Source organism: Piliocolobus tephrosceles, chromosome 3 (assembly GCF_002776525.5).
Source record: "Piliocolobus tephrosceles isolate RC106 chromosome 3, ASM277652v3, whole genome shotgun sequence".
Lineage (NCBI taxonomy): Eukaryota > Metazoa > Chordata > Mammalia > Primates > Cercopithecidae > Piliocolobus > Piliocolobus tephrosceles.
Genome location: NC_045436.1, coordinates 132,424,944 through 132,437,869, shown reverse-complemented (window position 1 = coordinate 132,437,869; position 12,926 = coordinate 132,424,944). Strand labels below are relative to the sequence as shown.

The 12,926-nt window shown below is 42.2% G+C and overlaps 1 protein-coding gene and 1 long non-coding RNA gene across 3 annotated transcripts in view; both read left to right on the top strand.

Annotated features, from left to right (window-relative positions):
- EXOC1 (exocyst complex component 1) overlaps positions 1 to 410 on the top strand; it is a 71,051-nt gene extending 70,641 nt beyond the window's left edge. The window contains exon 22 of one of the 2 annotated variants that reach the window (XM_026447657.1): positions 369 to 410. The gene's annotated coding sequence lies outside the window, so the exon portion shown is untranslated. The remainder of the gene's footprint in view (positions 1 to 368) is intronic. The other variant, XM_026447655.1, reaches the window with a different exon arrangement.
- Positions 411 to 432: 22 nt separating this feature from the next.
- LOC113219790 lies at positions 433 to 12,615 on the top strand. Its single transcript, XR_003306804.2, has 3 exons — positions 433 to 483; positions 2,160 to 2,236; positions 12,182 to 12,615. It is a non-coding gene; the product is annotated as an uncharacterized LOC113219790 (long non-coding RNA).
- The last annotated feature ends 311 nt before the right edge of the window (positions 12,616 to 12,926 follow it).

The window sequence follows — 12,926 nt, the reverse complement described above, 5'->3', positions numbered from 1 at the left end:
TTGTTTGAATTTCTCTCCTAGCATATATGAGTTGATAATTTTGAAATATGGTAAAACGGAAATATTAATGAGGTTGATATCTCAGAAATTATTAATATGATTTTTCTCTTTTGCTTTTGCTGGAACATATTTTTCTTAGTGGGCCCAAGACACTAACCAGCCTCAGAAGGAGATTAACTAATTTGTTATACAATAACAACATTTGTCACTTACTGTGTCCCTGTCACTCTTTTAAGCAATTTACATGCAATGCAAAGAGACAGAATTAATATTCAATTTCTGACCTTCAAAATAAAATTGTGCAACCAAACGGTAGCCTTAAAAACCAGGCAACTATAATTTTTTTTTCTTTTTTCTTTTTTTTTTAGACAGAGTCTCACTCTGTCACCCATGCTGGAGTGAAATGACAGAATAATGGTTCACTGAAACCTCAACCTCCTGGGCTCAATGGATCCTCAGCCTCCTCACTAGTGGGAACTACAGGTATGTGCCACCATGCCCAGCTAATTTTTTTTTTTTTTTTTTTTTTTTTTGAGGAGGGGTAGATATGAGGTCTCACTAAGTTGCTCAGGTTTGTCTTGAACTTCTGGGCTCAAGTGATCCTTCCACCTTGACCTCCCAAAGTGCTGGAATTACAGGGGTGAGCCACCGCACCTGGCCTCAAGCTATTGTATTAGGAGAGGACTTTTCAAATTATTTTATTAACCTTCATCCCCTATCTATTAGAAACCAAGTGTATTAATCAAGGTTCTCCAGAGGAATGGAACCAATAGGATACACACACACACACACACACACACACATCTCTCATATGTATACTTACATTCATATATTTCCCACATATATTGTACACACTATAGATACATATGAGAATTGGCTCATGTAATTATGGAGGCCCAGAAGTCCCACCATCTGCCATCTGCAAGCTAGAAAACCAGGAAAGCTGGTGGTGTGATTCAGTCTGAGTCTGAAGGCCCCAGAACTGGGCACTTCAATGCGAAGGGCAGAAGAAGATGAATGTCCCAGCTCAAGAAGAGAGAGGATTTGCCCTTCCTCAACCTTTTCATTCTATTCAGGCCCTCAGTGAATTGCGTGATGACACCCACATTAGTGAGGGTCGATCTTGTCTACCTATTCAAATGTTACTCTCTTCCAGAAACACCCTCACAGACACACCCGGAAATAATGTTTCACCAGCTATCTGGGCATTCTCAGCCCAGTCAAGTCAACACATAAAATTAACCATCGCACTGAGCCTGGAGACTTAGCTCAGAGCATTGTCTCATACTGCAGAGAAGACACCCTCCTGTTATAGGGAGAGCAGCAGGGCCATGGGTTTAACTCCTCTAAGTAGAAGAGTGATGGGTTACAGAGGAAGAGAAGGGAGGAAGTCTTTCCTCTTCTGTCCCAGAATTGGGGGAAGGAAAAGAAGAGACAGACAGAGCCAGGGACAGAGACAAAGAAGCAACTCAGTCAGATGTGTGTCCTGACTGTGCAAGAGGTGACTGGGGGAAACACCAAGGACAAAAGGGCATCGTTCTCCCCAGCTCCCCATCTGAGACACTGAGAAGAGACTTTACTGCAGGCTACCTCATCTCAACTCTAGTGGGGCCAGCATGGCCAAGTAGGGGGAGGTTATGAGGTTTAATTTTAGAGTCTTCTAAAGTTTCCACAGGGGGCCCTGTGACCAGAAGTCTATGAGAATCTGGCTGGGATCCATAGTGCAGGTGAGGCGGGTGAAGGACTACCAGGTGGGCCAGGACTAAACGGGAGTCACAGTCAGAAGTCAGAGGTGTCCTGCAGGGAGGACCCAGGGGAAGCCGAGGGAGTCAGAGAGGATCATCAGAGAGAGTTGATAAGGAATCGCTCCAGCCCCAGACATCAGCTGCATTGCCAGCCATGCTGAGAGCTACCAGGGGAATAAGAGTCGACAAGGTGGAGGGCACTGTTCCCAAGACCTCCGGGTCAGGCAACCCCATTCCTCCCCACATACAAAATACCTAGTCAACATCTTGGGGCTGAAAAGGTGAGAAATCTGACAGCTGAACTTTTCTTTTCCTACACAGACTAACTTCACTTAAGGGATTTCTAAGTGAGTAGATCAGATTAAGTTTAAACAAGTAAGGATTTAAAAGTTAATTGTTTTTACTCCTCACCAGCAGGTGGGATTCAAGGAAGAAAGCTGGACTCATTAACAAAGGGACTATACAATGTCTCCATACTCCTGAGATGCGATGTGAGTTGAATTCACAATCCTGCTAAATAAATTTAAAAATCAATGACAATACAGATTGTTAAATGCTATGAAAAGAAGCATAGGGTGCTATGGGACCTCTAGGCTGCAAAAGTAATTGCTTTATTGGATCGGACCCATGGAGCACCCAGCCTGGGATCTGGTCTTCCCAGTGAAACCTCTGCACATTTGCTGAGGGTTGGAGCAAGGGAGTGTGGTTGATCCCATTTTGTCAAGTGGAAAATTAAGAGCATTCCTTGAAGTATGACCAGATTCTCTAAAAATCCCATTCTCTATTTGGCATCCATTGATTTATCCAACTCTTCTTGAATATTTTAATACATCTGTACTACCTCTTGGATGCTTCAGGCATCTGTAGAGAATATTTCTGAAAGTTCTGTTTATTAGCATCCAATTTTGGAGTGTTAGAAAGAGAGGTGAAACAGGCCCTGTCTGTGTATCAGAATATTCCTCTTCTGATGCATTTTTCCCTTAAAAAGGAAAATAAATATACTCTATTTATGTGCAAGGTTTAGATAGCATGTTACCGGAAAGGGGTCCCAATCCAGACCCAAGACAGGGTTCTTGGATCTCATGCAAGAAAGAATTTGAGGCAAATCCATAGAGTAAAGCAAATGCAAGTTTATTAAGAAAGTAAAGGAATAAAGAACGGCTACTCTATAGGCAGAGCAGTGCCATGGGCTGCTCAGCTGCTTGTACTTATTGTTAGTTCCTTCTTGATCATATGGTAAACAAGGGGTGGATTATTCATTAGTTTTCCAGGAAAAGGGTAGGCAATTCCTGGAACCAAGGGTTCCTCCCCTTTTCAGACCATATGGGATGACTTCCTAACATTGCCATGGCATTTGTAAACTGTCAATTTGTAAAATGCCTAACATTGCCATGGCATTTGTAAACTGATGCTGGTGAGAATGTCTTTTAGCATGCTAATGTATTCTAATTAGCATATCATGAGCAGTAAAGATCATCAGAGGTCATTCTCATTGCTATCTTGGTTTTGGTGGGATTCAGCTGGCTTCTTTACTGCAAACTATTGTATCAGCAGAGTCTTTGTGACTTGTATCTTGTGCCAACCTCCCATCTCACCCTGTGACGTAGAATACCCAGCCTGCTGTGAATGCAGCCCAGTAGGTCTCAGCCTTATTTTCCTCAATCCCTGTTCAAAATGGGGTTGCTCTGCTTCGAACGCCTTTGACAAGTATTGTTTCACTCAGAATGGCTCAAAACATAAATTTTATATCCTCACATCCAATTCTTCCCCTTGCTCCTGGATAATAACTCAGGCAAAATCCGTGACTTTTCTGGTCTCTCTGTTGTAAAGCAAGTCCTTTATCAGTAATTAAAATATCTAATTCCATTTTATAACCAAATCTTTAAACACAGCTTATAATCAATATTCTCATCCTTCTCCAGCTCGGGACTGCTGCCAGCAGAGAAGAAAAGGGAGGTGGTCACGGTCATGTTCTTTACTCTCATCATGTCCACTTCCATTCTTCCCCTCTCTGAATTACTGATGGAGGGAAAGAAAGAAGGAGAGCTCTCACTTGACCAGTATTGCTATGATCCAGGCTCTGCCGTCTGGCCCTACCAGGTGTTTAAACCTGACTCTGTCTTTTTTGCTGTGGGTTCTTTGGGGATCCCCCTCCCTTGAGAGAGAGAGAGAGAGAGAAAGAGAGAGAGATGAGAGAGAGAGAGACAGGAAACAAGTGGGCAAGTCACTCTGGACCTAGGAAATAGACCAGTATCAAGCCCAAGTCAACAAGTGAGTATTTTCATCTTTCCGCACAGTTAGGACTTTCTGAGCAAGTTTTTCTGGAGTCTAGATTAAAGAACAAGGCTTAGAAGTTAAATTATGACTATGACTGAATAGTTAATGAGGTAACTCTGGAGAGATTTGTCTCCCCAGAGGTCTGTGTTTACGCTTCAGAGGAGCAGGGTGGGAGGGGGTAAAACCTGCAACCAAGAAAACATCCCAAGAGTTGTAAACCAGGAGAAACTTCTCTTATCTTCCCACGAGACACTTATTTGCATTCCAAAAGGTAAGAAGCCCAGACCCGTCCCTTTTCTTCCCCAGGAAAATTGGTGTACACTAGAAAGCAAAGGTTTCTCTCCCTTTCTCAGAAGGGGAAAAGAGAAAGCTGACCCTCTCATATATAAGCTCTCAGATTCATAATTTTGAGGGAGGCTTTCTCTCCTGCAGTATAGAACCTAGTACATATAAGATGACATCTGGCTTTCATCATATCACTCTAGGGGTTGGGGCAAGGGAACTGATAGTTTTTGACATGAATTATAATAACTTTGATCCAGAAACTTTATATTTGCATTCAGGATAACATAAATAAATACAGGTATTAAAAACCTATCAGCCATTGAAAGAGGACTGTGCATGGTTCTGTCAGAGGTTTGTGAACCAGAACAACTCCATCTTAAATAGGAACTGGGTAAAATGAGGCTGAAACCTACTGGCCTGCATTCCCAGATGATTCAGGCATGTAAGTCACAGGATAAAATCGGAGGTCAGCAGAAAATACAGGTCATAAAGACCTTGCTGATAAAACAGGTTGCAGTAAAGAAGCGAGCCAAAAACCACCAAAACCAAGATGACCACAAGAGTGACCTCTGGTAGTCCTCACTGCTACACTCCCACCAGTGTTGTGACAGTTTACAAATGCCACAGCAACATCAGGAAGTTACCCTACATGATTTAAAAAGGGGAGGCATGAATAATCCACCCCTTGTTTAGCATATAATCTAGAAATAACCAGAAAAATGGGCAACCTGCAGCCCTTGGGCCTGCTCTGCCTATGGAGTAGCCATTCTTTTATTCCTCTACTTTCTCAATAAACCTGACTTCACTTTACTCTGTGGACTCACCCTGAATTCTTTCTTGCATGAGACCCAAGAACCCTCTCTTGGGGTTTTGATCGGGACCCCTTTCCAGTAACAGTTCTTCACCAGAACATATGTGATTCTTATGCTAAAAAGGTTAATGTAATACTGAAACTGCCCTTACAATGACTATGACAGCAAGAGAAATTTAGCATGGCTGACTCTATCTTGCTTCTAGACGCATGGGCTAGCTGTACTCACTCACTCCTGGGCATAGGTAAGGCTAACCATGCGATGAATTTAGTTTACAGCTTAACTATGAAACAAGGATGATAATAGTCCCTTCTAAAACTGATTCCCTCCTTGTTGGGGGGCTGAAACTGCCTTTATAAGACTAATGAAAGGCCACAAGATTAGAATTTTGGGAAGGGCCTACATTCTGCTAAATTATAGACAGAGTTTCTATAATCCCTTACTGTTCAGGAGTCATGTGGCCAGAGGTCAGAAGATTTGTCACTTCCCCGTTTGCTCCTATAGATAACATCACTATTTAAGATTGGTCTTTTGAGATATTTCTCAGACTTTTGCATTCTGCAAACCAAATGACCCCACTCAGACCCATGAATTTCTTTTTTTATTTTTTATTTTTTATTATACTTTAAGTTCTAGGGTACATGTGCATAACGTGCAGGTTTGTTACATATGTATACTTGTGCCATGTTGGTGTGCTGCACCCATCAACTCATCAGCACCCATCAATTTGTCATTTATATCAGGTATAACTCCCAGTGCAATCCCTCCCCCCTCCCCCCTTCCCCCTCCCCATGATAGGCCCCAATGTGTGATGTTCCCCTTCCCGAGTCCAAGTGATGCCATTGTTCAGTTCCCACCTATGAGTGAGAATATGCGGTGTTTGGTTTTGTGTTCTTGTGATAGTTTGCTAAGAATGATGGTTTCCAGCTGCATCCATGTCCCTACAAAGGACGCAAACTCGTACTTTTTTATGGCTGCATAATATTCCATGGTGTATATGTGCCACGTTTTCTTAATCCAATCTGTCACAGACGGACATTTGCAGACCCATGAATTATTACTCAGCTGGTCTTGTGGCCCCCACTCAGAGGCAGAATCAGCACATGAGGACTGTTTCCACACCCCTATGACTTTGTCCCCAACCAATCAGCAGCACCAATTCCCTAGGCCCTTGCCCATGAAATTTTCCATAAAAATCCTAGCCTCTGAGTTCTCTCAGAGAGAGACTGATTTGAGTGATAACTGCAGTCCTTCACTCAGCTGCCTTGCATTATGTGAACTCTTTCTTTACTGCAACACCCTGGTCTCAGTGAATTGGTTTTGCCTGTGCAGTGAACAGGAAGAACCCATTGGGCGATTACAGTAATAGACTGATATACACTGAGTGTGCTGTGCAGGCATATTAAAAGAAATAAGTATATCTCAATACTCTGCCATAATCTAACACAATCATTTCTGAGAATACATTTTAATAAGAAAACTGAGAAACTAGAGTGTTTCTACTCCAGAGGAGTTAGCCAGATAAGGGATGGTCTTGGAGACCATGTCAAGTGAGCAAAAATGGAAGGATCTGGGTTTATTCTGAAGAATTATCACATGCATAAGAGAAAAAATTCATTTTCTTTTGATTGCTTGGAACAAATTGCTCATACTTATGGAGAGACAGATTTTGGCTTCATATAAAGAAGAATTTTTCCAACAAAGACGTTCAGCAATGCAATGAGCTGCTTTAACAAGTAGAGAGCTCTCTTTTGTCATTGGATGTGTTTAGGTGGCAGCTGGGATGGCCATCTGTTGGAGAGGTTGCAGAGGAGGTCTGTGTTCTATGTTGGAGGTTGGTCTAATTGAACTTTTGGGACTCTGGCAACTCTATGTCTCCACAATGTTTAATTGATCTTTGTCTGAATATTTTCATTTTTGGTCATTGTCCTATGGAGCTCCCTTTCTTGGCAGTCTGCTATATTCTCAGAGTTGTTTTAACTTCCAGAGTTCAAGTCAAGGCTCTATGATTTACTTTGTGATTTTTGGTAAATTACTTAATCCCATCTGTAACCTCTACTTTTAGGCTTATTATGGAGATTAAATGAAATAGTACTTGTAAAACATGAATTGTGTAAAGCAGCACTCACTAGAACCCAGTAATACACAATGGCTATGATTAGTTTATTAGTCTCTTAGCTTCTTGTCTGTCTCCATCCTTCTTTCACTTGGCTACCTACTCACCCTTCACATCTCACTTAGTTTTCATTTATATGCCTCTTATTTCCAGTGAGTTTGAGTCTCTTCCTATGGTAAAGAACCATTTGGCAAATTATATTTTCATACTTGTGCCTACTGTTAAATTGCTTTTCTAATTTGTTCTACTATTTGTTAGTCATTTTACTGTCAATTTATAGGATCTCTTTCTATATTAGGTTTATGATATTAGTTGTAAATATTTTCTGGTTTATTCTTTGTCTTTTGATCATAGACCTTTTGACGTGAAGTAGATTTGTTGTTCTAATTTTATTATTGATTTTATTTTTTTACATAGGGTCACACTCTATTGCCCAGGCTGAAGCGCAGTGGCACAATCCTGGCTCACTGTAGCCTCAACCTCCCCAGGGTCAGGTGATCCTCCCACCTCAGCCTCCCAAGAACCTGCACATAGCTATTAGATTGGTGCAAAAGTAATTGCGATTTTTGCCATTAAAATAGCAAAACAGCAATTACTTTTGCACCAACCTTATTAATTTTTGTATTTAATGTAGGGATGGAATCTCTCTATGTTGCCCAGGCTTGTGTCGGGGCTCAAGCAATCTACCCGTCTTGGCCTCCCAAAATGCTGATATTACATGCCTCTGACACCATGCCCAGTCTGTTGTTTTTAATATAGCAGTGTTTATCAAGTATTTCATTCATACAGAGGCTGTGAATCTCTATCTCTATTTCTTACTGACACCAAAAAGTGATTAAAAGGTATAATTCCTTGTGCTATCATTATGAAATGAAAATGTCTGATGTCATTGTAGACACACAAACTGCTACATCATCAAGATGCTTCAGCACTCTGCTCTTAAAAGGGACGCTTTCTTGATACAATTTTCCAGTGTCTCTGCTACTAAAGAATAGCTTCTCATAACATCTGATCATTTACACAGCTTGAGTTTCTTTTGTAGCCAAGGTACTAAAGAGGCTCCACTACAAGGCTCCAGACAGGCTGGAACTATTGTAACCATTATCTTTACCTGACAAGTAATCAAGTTGCCAGTCAAACCATACACCTGTGGAATAGGGAAATTGAGTCCCTGCTGCTTAAATAAAAGACCCTGAATTAGCTGGCAGTAACAGTGACATTTTAGATCCATCTCTGGCCTAGTCACTACAGGGAAGCAACTGTGTTATACTGGAGAGAATACTGGGCTTAGTGTCAGAAGGCTTGATTCATTCACTTCAGTGCAGCACGATTCAATTCAATTCACATTTCCTGATCTCCTATTAAGAACAAGATAGTCTGCTTGGGTTATGGGTACAAAGAAGCTGTTTCACCCCTTAAAGAGCTCACAGTCTAATGGGAGAAGCAGGATCATCGGTGACTACAGTAAACAACATCCAAATACACAGACTCTGTCTTAAAAATACAAAGAAGAAACCTAAAAAAAAGGAACTTCAATTTCTCTCTGTTAAGTTTCTCTTACATATTATGTGCACACACCCAACTATATCCCAGACATTGCTGTTATACTCCTTTCAGCCCCTTATATCACAAACCAAACTTACTATTGGTCCCCTGTTCCTATCCAGTCCCTCTGCCACACCAAGATGGCTTCCTGATTATGCCATCTCAGGGTCTTCAGTCTCTGAAACTCAAAACCTTGATGTTTATCTGGATTCCTTCCCCTCCACTCACAGAGACCCTTCCCTCACTAAGCCCTGTCCATTCTTCCTTTGTAATATTTCACACATTTCCTTCAGACCTTTATCATGTTATTAAAACAATCTTCTGACTCTTGTCCCTATAGATCACATTGTTTTCTGCACCAGTCACCATTCACCATTCCATCCTTCTACTACCCAGATCTATTTCCCGCAAACTAATTTCATCATGTGATTTTCCAGCTTTAAAAGGTCAATAATTCTCCATTACATATTGGATAAAATTCAAGCTCTGAAATCTAATATTTGGTGGGTCCTTTAGTCATCTGACTTCACTTTTTATTTCCAGTCTTGTCATTATCTATGCCATTCCTCTTGTTCCTGGCCCCATCAGATGGCTGTATTTATTATTGAGAAAAACATTCTTCCCCGTCAATTTTCCCATCCTGTTATCTCCTCTCCTCCCTTTCTTCCACCCCACATCTCTTGCTTCTTCTTTATGCATCCAAGTTCTAGTCATTTCAAGGTCCAACTCCAAGTCTTATCTACTCCATAAAACTGAGAAGTAGCTCAGACCTTTCTCTGAAGGTCTTCAGAGCGTTTTTTTCTTTTCTGAATTCCTAAGATATTTATTCTGTGGCCTTAAGTGGTACTTAAACACATATGTGTCAGATTGCCAGGGCGGCTTAACCAATGTATTGTTTCACAATACATTTCTGGAGGCTTGAGGTCGGAGATCAATGTGTTATCAGGGGTGATTCTTTCTGAGGGCTGTGAGGGAGAATCTGTTCCATGCCTTTCTCCTGGCTTCTGGTGGGTTGCTGGCAATGTTGGCATTCCTAGTAGATGACATTCTCCCTGTGTTTGCATGATCTTCTCTCTATCTCTTCACATGGTGTCCTTTTTGTAAGGATACCAGTCATATTGGATTAGGAGCCCACTCTACTCCAGTATGACCTCATCTTAACAAATAAATCTGCAATGACCTTATTTCCAAATGAGGTGATATTCTGAGGTATTTAGAGATAGAACTTTAACCTATTAATTTTGGGGCAGACACAAGTCAATCCATCACAATATATAATGGAGTTCTATCACATAAGCATTTACTTACACAAGTTCAACAAAATGCTCCCAGCTGAGAAACATAAAAATGAGAAGACAGGAAAAACATAATTTGAATAATTTGGGAATCTTTGTCTTCTTTTTTTTTTTTTGTCAGTGTCTCGTTCTGTTGCCCAGGTTGAAGGGCAGTGGTGCAATCACGGTTCATTGCAACTTTCACCTTCTGGGTTCCAACGATCCTCCCACCTCAGCTTCCCTTCCCAGGTAGCTGGGTTTACAGGCATGCACCACCATGCCCAGCTAATTATTTTGTATTTTTAGTAGAGATGGGGTTTCACCATGTTAGCCAGGCTGGTCTCAAACTCCTGACCTCAAGTGATCTGCCTGCCTCGGCTTCCCAAAGTACTGTGATTACAGGTGTGAGCCACTGAACCCAGCCCTTTGCCTACTTTTTAACTTTATGCCCACCAGTGAAATCGTGGCAGAAGATGTGATTCTGCTATTTAATCGGTTGCAATTTCTTTATGCCTCTTGGAAGTGGGCATCTAGTCACTCAGAATGTGACTTGTGTATAAAAATATGTATTTGATAATATGTGATATTTGTCTTACTGGCCAGTCTTGTAATTTCACTTCGAATAAGACAATATTTCATATTTTGCCACAGTACTCTATTTCATTGTACAGCGGTAGCAAAGTAATGCTTTTACACTCATTGAATTATTTCCCTTTTACTTGGACAGCCTTTCCATCCTTTCTCCAATCCTAGCCACAAACTAAACAGATAAACAAAGATGGGAAATTCTTAGCTTTTAAGTGAAATGAAAAAGCAAGAGAGGAGGGAGGGAAAAATGAAGAACAGGAAGGAAGGAAGGAAGGAAGGAAGGAAGGAAGGAAGGAAGGAAGGAAGGAAGGAAGGAGGGAGGAAGGAAGGAAGGAGGGAGGAAGGAAGGAGGGAGGAAGGGAGGCAGGGAAAGGAGAGAAGAAGAGAGGTGGAGAAAGAAGGGAAGGAGAGAAGAAAACAAAAGATGAAAAACCTTTATGCAAGTGTAAGGGTTTTGTCTTCCTGCTCCCCCTGACTACATAAGAATATCAAGACCTAGGCGAGTGTGCTGAGCTGAACAATGGTCCCCCAAGAGATATGTCCACGTCCTAATCTCTGGAACCTACAAATGTTACTTTACCTGGAAAAAGGATCTCTGCAGATACAATTAAGGGTCTTGTTACAAGGATAATCCAGATGATCTGGATTATCCCTGTGGGCCCTAAATCCACTGACGAGTGCCCTTATCAGAGACATATAGAGGAGATTTGGCATACAGACAAGAAGGCAACATGGAGACAAAGGCACAGATCAGAGTGATGGGGTCACATGCCAAGCAAGCTGAGGATTGCTAATAGCTGCCAGAAGCTGAAAGAGGCAAGGAAGTCTCCTCCCCCAGAGCCCGGAGAGGGAGTGCAGCCTGATGACACCTCGATTGTGGAATCTGGCCTCCAGAACTGTGACAAGATGCATTTCTGTTGCATTAAGATGCCTAGTTTGTGATTTTTTTTTTTTCTCTTTTCTGAGACAAGGTCTTACTCTGTCACTCAGGGTGGGGTGCAGTGGCTTGATCACAGCTCACTGCAGCCTCAACCTCCTGGGCTCAAGCTCTCCTCCTGCCTAAGCCTCCTGAGTAGCTGGGACTACAGGCATGTGTCACCACACCTGGCTAATTCTTTTTTATTTTGTAGAGACAGGTTCCTATTTTATTGCCCAGGCTGGTCTCGAACTCTTGGGCTTAAGCAGTCCTCCCACCTCAGCCTCCCAAACTGCTGGGATTCCAGGTGTGAACCATTGTGCTTGGCCCATTTGTGATCATTGTTAACAGCAGCTTGAGGAAACTAATACAAGGAGGAAAAGTAGGGAAGGGACCAGATACACTGATGGAATCAGTGTAAGTCAGGATGGAATCGGCTGGGCCATGCACTGATGGAATCAGCTCTGGCCCAGGAAATTCCTGCCTTTCACACCCTACACCCTGAGCAAGCAAATGCCAAGGAGCTGCTGGAAGACAGGTTAGTCTGGGGAGACAAGTTAGCCTGTGCATTTCTATCACAGTGTCTAGGGGCGTTGTCATCTGTCTTTCTTTTTGCTCCCTAGAGAAGACCACAAAGATAGCGGCCAGAAGAGAGCTTGTTGATGTCCGGCATGAATAATGCCTGTCTGTGCCCAGAGAGTTTGCTCAGCCTGCCGTGGATCGTTCCTGCTGGGGGCACCTGCAGAAGTCATGAAGGTGGGGAAGGAAAGCATCCACCCCTGCCTAAGGTGAAACTGCATGGAACCAGCTCATGATTCTCTACAGCAAAAGACGGTGGGAAACACTCCACCAAAGACAATCCTGCTGCTTTTAGCCCCACTTCATTTCCACTTCCAGAGTTACCTGGTGTCGCCTGGGCCTTTTGAGGTTTCTACAGAGTAGTTAGGTTGCTCCTGAGCTTTTCCCTCTGCTGGATGAGATTCAAAATTTTCAGAGCTAAGTCAATTTCCAGCTGTCCTTCTGCTATTCAATCCTCACATTGTATTGACATTGTCTCCTCTACCATCCTAATGGTTTTTTTTTTTTTTTTTTTATTATACTTTAAGTTATAGGGTACATGTGCATAACGTGCAGGTTACATATGTATACATGTGCCATGGTGGTGTGCTGCACCCATCAACTCGTCAGCACCCATCAATTCATCATTTATATCAGGTATAACTCCCCAGTGCAATCCCTCCCCCCTCCCCCCTCCCCATGATAGGCCCCAGTGTGTGATGTTCCCCTTCCCGAGTCCAAGTGAGCTCATTGTTCAGTTCCCACCTATGAGTGAGAACATGCGGTGTTTGGTTTTCTCTTCTTGTGATA